The 8,063-nt window shown below is 35.3% G+C and overlaps 1 protein-coding gene across 1 annotated transcript in view; it reads left to right on the top strand.

The window, feature by feature from the left end:
- LOC101567004 (pyrin and HIN domain-containing protein 1-like) overlaps positions 1-8,063 on the top strand; it is a 47,113-nt gene that overhangs the window by 9,583 nt on the left and 29,467 nt on the right. The window lies entirely within an intron of this gene.

The raw sequence follows: 8,063 nt of genomic DNA, 5'->3' as shown, positions 1-8,063 counted from the left end.
GGAAGAGGAAGAGGAAGAGGAAGAGGAAGAAGAAGAAGAAGAAGAAGAAGAAGAAGAAGAAGAAGAAGAAGAAGAAGAAGAAGAAGAAGAGGAGGAGGAGGAGGAGGAGGAGGAAGAGGAAGAGGAAGAGGAAGAGGAAGAAGAAGAAGAAGAAGAAGAAGAAGAAGAAGAAGAAGAAGAAGAAGAAGAAGAAGAAGAAGAAGAAGAAGAAGAAGAAGAGAAAAAGAAAACGCTGCCTTGTGAGCACATAGAGCTCTTTGGGCTGAGGAGATAGCTCAGTAGAACAAACACTTTCCTGGTAATTGCCAGGTCCTCAGTTCAATCCCTGATAACACAAAAATAAATAAATAAACAAAGAGCCAGCTCTTTGACTCATTAATTCTTTGTACAGTTTTATTTCTCTCAATTTCACTAATTTCTACTCTAGTATTTGTAAGCACTTCCTTTATTTGGGCTTCAGGCTTGGTTTGCTATTCTTATCTAGAAGACTGAGGCATAGCAGTAGGGTATATATTTATTCTCATCCTGTTTTCTAATGTGTGAGTTCACTACTATAAATGTGCCTCTGAGAACTGATTTCTTGGAATCCCACAATTTTGGTAAATTTTGTTTATATTTTCATTTGATTGCATGTATTTTTTAATTTCTTGTTAATGTCATCTGTGACCCGTTGGATGCTGAGGAGGGTGCTATTTATTTTCCTTCTATTTAGGGGTTTCTACAGTATCTTTTGTCATTAATTTCCAATTTCATTGCACTGTGCTCAGATAAGATGCATGGCATAATTTCTCTTTCTCTCCTTCTCTTAAGTATGACCTATGGACTAGTATGTCGTCTATTTAAAAGAATGCCCCATGTGCAGCTGAAAATAATGTATTTTCAGTGGAGCACTCTGTAAATGTTCACTAAGTGCACTTATTGAAAGTATTTGCTCATTTATGCTCCCTCTTTGTTAATTCCTTTTCTCTTTGAGATAAAGAAGTGTTAAGATTCTCTGTCAATATTATGTTATTGGTCATTTAATATATCATGTCCTTTAAAATTTGCCTTAGACACTTGGGAGCTCCCAGATTTGATGTGCACATATTTAAGAGTGTTATCTCTTCCTCTTGAAGTTATCCCCTAATCAGTATTACTGACTTTCTTGATTTCATTTGATTATTCTTGGTTTAAAGTTCATGATGTCTGTGAACAGAATAGCTACCCCTGCTTTTTTTTATGAGCTCCTGGTGCATAAAGTATTTTGTTTTCTATTCTTTGACTTTCAGACTATGTATTTCCTTTTGAGTTCAACGTGTTTCTTGTATAAAACATATTGTTGGACTTTGTTTTTGAACCACTCTGCCAGTCTATTCATTTTAATTGGTGAGTTGATTCCATTTACATTGGTTAATATTACTGATATGTATAGACTTATTTTTGTCGTATTATTTGTCTGTTTTTCTTTCCCTTCCTGTGTGTACCTGCACTTCCTGTATTTAATTGCTTACCTTGTTTGGTAGTTTCTTTCTTTTGTTGTTCTTGGACTTGTGGTCACTTTGACCTCTTTGCAGAATACATTTCAGTACGCGGTCCAGGGTTAGTTTGGTGGTCATGAATTACTTTAGTTGTTTTTTTTTCATGAATTTATTTTACTTCTCCATTAACTTTGAGAGAGGTTTTCAAGATAAATTGATCTTTTTTGGATGTTGTTTTCTTTTACAGCTTGAAATATTTCACTCCAATCTTTTCTTGACTTGATGGTTTGTGTTGAGAAATCTGTGATTTTGGTGGACTTTCCCTTAAATGTGATTTGTTTATTTACTCTAACGGAGTCTAGTATTTTATTTTTGGGCTGAATTTCTGGAATCTTGATCCTTATATTTCTGGGTGTAGGTTTATTGTGGATGATGCTTTTGGAGTTCTACATTCTTCGCTTAACTGTATGTCATATTCTTAGCCTATATTTGGCAAGTTTTCTGCTATTCTGCAAATATTCTTTTTATCTCATTTTCATTGACTCATTCATTTTCACTGAAACTTCTCAATCTTATGGATTTTATCTTTCCTTTAATTTCATCTTTAATCTTTTATTCAAGCACTTATTGCCAGCCCTTCATGTAATTTTTATTTCATGAGTTACCTCTTTAAATCTGTTTCATGTATTCTATTTCTTTCCTATATTGCTCATTGAAGGTTTTCATCATTTTGTATGTTCCTTTATTTTGTTTTATCAATGTCTTCTTTAGATACACTTAGCAATTCTTTCATTATAATTATTATTTCTTTTTTACCTGAGGGATTATTTCTGATCTGATTTCCTCCATACACATCAGAAATTGTTTCTTCATTTCACTTACAACCATTTCAGAAATTTCAGGTCCGTGACTTTCAATTTCTTCTGTTCTGATTTCCCCTAGATTTGCTCTGGGTCAGCTCGTGGCCTGAGATTGCATTTTGCTCCTTTGTCTTATCATTTTCTTTTTCAGAAAGACCTCTCTATTTTCACATTTTTCATACTTTTTGCAAACTTTTCATAACTTATAGCTGTATCACTACCATCAGAGCTTTTATAAAGATTTAGATCATTAGGGATATTTTCTGTGTGTCTAAGATTCTTGGTTCATGTCTGTTCCATGACCCTGCCTTCTCTATTGAATGAGAGTGGGATATGGATTTCCATTTGGCACTGTGCTCTGCCCTTTGGTATAAGACTTGGTGAGGTTATTACTGTAACACTTCCCAATATTATACAAGGTAGGAAATATTCTTAAGACAGATATATCCTATTTACAGTATTATAATTAGCAATAATAATAATAGCAAGTGAAATTTAGAAATTGACAAAACTTGATAACTAATAGTTTTCTCCTTTGAACATAGGAGCAAAGACTTTAGTTATAAAACAAAGCAGATTGTAAAATGAGAATCTGTATGTAAACTAGTTGCCTTGTGTTTTCTCTGAGCAACTCCCCACTAAGTATCTTGAATCCTCCAGGCAGACCAGTTCACCAGAATTTTTTGCAGTCACCTTAGCACCATGAGTCAGATGTCCTCCAGGTAGAGCAGATCACCTGAGATACACCCTGCCATTGCCATGCAGTGACTCTCAGGTCCTTGGCACTGAGGAGTTCACAAGGGTTCCATGATGCCACTTCTGTGAGGTGAGTCTGGGGTCCTCCATGTTGAGAAGTTCATGTGGGTTCTGTCCCACCACTTCCACATGGTGAGTCTGGAGTCCTGAAACTAGTATATTCTCTGCTCCATGTTCCCATAGTAAATGAATAGTGTTGCAGTTTGTATGAGCAAGGAGGCAGTGCTTCAGCAACTTCTGGTTGAACTCTGATCCTAACATTAAGGCAAAAAAGAAAATTATAGAGTATATATCTGTATAATTCACTAAGATATAACATGTTCATTTATGACCTCTCCCCTAGGGTGCACTGAGACAGTGATTGAGACTGGGAGTGGTGGCTTGCACCCGTAATCTCAGTGCTTGGGAGGCTGAAAACAGGAGAATTCCTCCAAGTCTGATCTACATAGTGAGACTTTGTAGACACTGTACCAAATACATAAAAAAGGAAAGTTCTTGAGTTTCTTCCACTGGTTTCCCTACTAACCCTAATACATAACACTGAGTTGTGGAAAAGGGCTTTGTGATTTGACTCTTTAAAAATCACTCTGTTGTCTAGCATTAGAACCAACTAATATTACTTTTTTTCACTTCTGCTATTAGATAAATAATAGGAAATCAGACACTACTTTCACTCAGTCCCCTAATTAAGATGCATTTGAGAATGGCATTGAGCCTGCGTTGATTCTCACTAGTCAGTCACTGAGTATCACTTTAAATATGATTGTGTTTACTTGTGTGGTGTCCACATAGAAGCAAAGAAAGCAGTTAATACCCAGTGAGTCTTCTGAAAAATGTGGCTCCCAGGCATGACCCTTCCTCTTCCAGATCATGGGCCTCTTGCCCAGTGCAAAAATGCTCTCCTGAAACTTTGAAACAGTGCATCGCTTTGCAAAGAGTGGTGTTCAGAGCAGAGATCCTTAATGCCTACTTTCCTTTTCACTGATTCGCCTCAATACCTACTATTACTCCAGCATAACAGCTTCTAGCCTGGACCTGTCCAGAAGAGGAAAGGTAGTGAGGTACATCCACTAGCTGCCTTACTAATCCTCATACAAATCTTCACTGATTTGATGGAAACGACTTTGTGATTTGAGTCTTGAAAACTCCCCATTGTTGATTAAGATTAGAAGCAATATTACTAGCTAACATTTTGTTTTCATTTCTTCTATGAAGTAAGGAATAGGACATCAAACATTATTTTCCCTCAGTCCCTTAATTAAGTGCTCTTTAAAAGATCAAAGTGAGCCTGAGATGTATCTCACTAGACAGTCAATGAATACTGCCTTGAGATTTTGTTTTCTTGTGTAATGTCCAAGTAGAAGAAAAGAGTTCAGTGTGTACCCAGTGAGCCTTCTGAAGAATGTGGTTCACAGCTACATTCCAAAGCAGTGATGATGTTGAAAGTGACAGAACCATTTACATATGAGATTGGAAAAGATGAGAAAATGTTTCATGCCACTGTGTCTGATGAACAGAGATACATCCAAATGAAAGTCTTTGACATAAGAGTTAAGGAAAAGTTCATCCCAAAAAAATGTCATCACCATATCAAATTATGATAATCGAGATGGGTTCCTGGCAGTCCACAAATCCTCCACAGTGTCTAATGTGTGTGCTGACCAAGGGATCAGCATCTCTCCTGCTCTGATTAAGCACGACAAAGCAACTCCTAAAATCAGACAGATTCATTCAAAAACAGAAAGAAAATATGTGAATGGGATGAATTTACTCTATATATCATTTCTCTAAAGCAAATAGTTTATGGCTCATAAACCAGAGTGGAGCACTCAGATTAAACTGGATATTTCTATTTACACTTTAGGTGTGATCCTTAAGGATTCAGCCTCATGATGCATGAGTAAGCTGTGCTGTTTAGAGAAACAAAAATAAGGGGCAGGTGGGGCCTGAAATCTAGTGTGAGTTTCAATGGTGAGGACCTGTGTCCTGGGAGGGTTAATTAGGTCAGGATAAGTATTGTAGAATTTTTCTCCTGGAGGAGACATAATGGGTACTGTGTCTGCCACTTGATTGCCTTTTGATGATTTCTAGGAATGTAGTAGAGTGTCAGGACAAATTGTAGCCCTGTCTGTTGTCAGATATGTGATTCCACTCCTTTACTCAAACATGAGAGGCTGCATGGTAGCTCTCCTACCACTAGTTCTCCCTTTCCACATGTGTGGATCCATCAGGACTGTGTCCCAGACACATCTGCTTTAGGCCAAGACTGAAGTTAATTTTCAATAACAGAAACCAACATGAGGAGTTTAAATATTCATTATATTTGCAGATCGTATATTTGTTATTTATATCTGTTATTTGGTATTTCACAGTTATTTCTGACACTTAGTCTTCACATTAGTTCTAAAAGTTTGATAGGATTTTCTTTTCTTTTTGCTTTTTACTCTATAATAGTTTGGAAGAACAACAGACAATGAAAATCCATTTCTGAATTATATTTAGGTGGTAAATTAGAACTTGATTTAGAACCTTGGCTATCTGAATTTGATGTCTATTGTTTAGAGGAAAAAGTGTGAAATTGAAGAAAAAATTGATAAACAGAATAGAGAATTTGTCAGCAATTTAGGGGACCTAAGAGAGATTTTCATGAGTATGGTCCCCAGGTAAACAGTGTGTGCAAGATATGAGCCACACGAGCAGATAGGATGCAGCTTATCAGAGCACAAGAGGGCAAGACAGCCAGATAACAATCCATCCTCTTCACTAGTGTATAATTATTGTAGGGGTTGTTATCACATACTTCCATTCTTTGGTAGTGCTTTAAAAGTGCATTCATGATTACCAGCACTAAGTCATGATTACTTGACAGCATCCCACTGTCCACATGCACTAGACAAGATGTGACAAATGCTCAAGCATCCTTAGATGCCCATAGGTTTGAAATACTCTGAGTGGTCACACTACGAAGTTTAATACTGCTAAGAACCCAGGGTATTAATGTCCAACTTATCTTTAAATAAAGAAATAGCCCAAACATTCTACCATTATGTTCTGAAGTCAAAGATACACAAATTACAATGTATTACCTCCTATCAAATTATGTGTCTTTTATTATACTAGACTTATAGAATGTCAAGTCTAATTAGACATTTTTTAATTTTTTGTCAGATACAATTCTAATAGACTACATTCATGTATTTATTTATATGCATATTTATATGCATAGCTAAATATGTGTAAATACATTATATATCATTTAAATATATTACAGAATAATATTTCTAATTAAAGATTATTTTGGTTACATGGGAACCACATTCTGAAATAAATATAGATAACATGTTCATATAGGTACTTTTTGCATCATAATTTGTTTTTCATCTTTCATCATTTCAATGATGTTTTATTAATAACATGGAGGTAGATGTCCAAAATCACATTTTATAATTTGTTATATACTTAGCCAGACAATATCACTATACACTATGCATGTACACTTTGATCTGATTTTGCTGCCTGTCCTTGAAAATATGACATTTCAATATTCCTTTCCCCAGCATCTTTTTTTAAGCTTACACATGTATTTTATACTGTAAGAAAACAAGATTCGTGTGGCATTCTCTTCTTTCTCATTAAGCCCTCAATTACATACATATTTCCTCATGTTTTCTCTTATATCTGAAACTGTTTTTGAGACACAATTGTCCCTAGTCAAATTTGTGTCCATTTGGCTTAATTTCATTCAACAGAATAAAGAGCTTTGCTTTTTTGATGTTGTTGTCGACAATTACTTCCTATCAATGTTTTTGTGTATGTCTTTTCCTTTCAAAACTACTGAGCCCTTTAACAACACTATAAGAATGGTGTGTGAGAGGGAATTTGCTCCTTTTTGTTCTCTCCTGAGGATAGAACAGGCATTTCCCATCAAATGCTAACACCCCACTCTCAAATATTCCAGTTTCTAGAAGTTTGACAACTAATTTTATGTTTTTTTATAAATTCCTCAGTGGGGATAATCTATAATACTAACACAGAACAGACTAAGACCATAGGAAGATAGGCCTTGTCCCTACCAGTGAAGATCAGATAATAGTTGCTACAGTGAAGTAGGAACTTCATTCAGCTTTGTGTCAAGCAATACAGATGGATGAATGGTGTACCGTTCTCTTTTTCCTCAGGGTCCAAGAATAGACAGGCACACATTGAAAGTGCTGTGATCTCCCTTCTCTCACTGCCAAGCATGACCGCTTTGACAGTGTACCAAGCTGAAGTTGTCTTTCTCTTGCTTTGTTCTGAGATTTTTGTAGGATGGGACAGAACATTAATTATTTAATCATGCCTCTGAAGTTAGGAACAATGTACATTTTCAGGTATTCCTTTGCTTTGTCTTCTAAAATTTGCACAATATAAGTTGGAGATCATGTTTTTAATTATTTGAAGGTAATAATAGAGATTGTAATAACTACTATGAAGACAACAATATGCAATGTATTAATTATTGTAACTGAACTAATAACCTGTCTTGAAACTGTCTCATTGCTATTTGTTTCTCAATAAAAAATAATAATAATAAAAGGCATTATGTGCAAGTAGCAGCTACCCAAAGTGAATATAATTATGATGTACTGCAAGCATGTAGTAATAAAAATAAAAATTAAATAAACAAAAAATAAAAATAGGTACTGAGTTGTACATTGGAGTTGTAACTGACAGCAAAAAACAATAGTGTAGTATACTCAATCCATCATCAATGGAATGATTAAGGGCAATAAAGGTCTTTAATCATGGTGAACCTGTCATACAAGCACTATTTTGTGAGATCTTTTTTGGGACTCTCTGACCTTCTTTTGACCATCCTAACATCTCTCACTGTCCAGTGCTTTAGATATAAATATAGATAGATAGATAGATAGATAGATAGATAGATAGATAGATAGATAGATTGACAGATAGATAGATAGATAGATAGATAGATAGATAGATAGATAGA

This window comes from Octodon degus, unplaced genomic scaffold, assembly GCF_000260255.1.
Source record: "Octodon degus isolate 3935 unplaced genomic scaffold, OctDeg1.0 scaffold00116, whole genome shotgun sequence".
In the NCBI taxonomy this organism is placed as follows: Eukaryota; Metazoa; Chordata; class Mammalia; order Rodentia; family Octodontidae; genus Octodon; species Octodon degus.
This window is presented reverse-complemented; position numbering and strand designations above follow the sequence as displayed.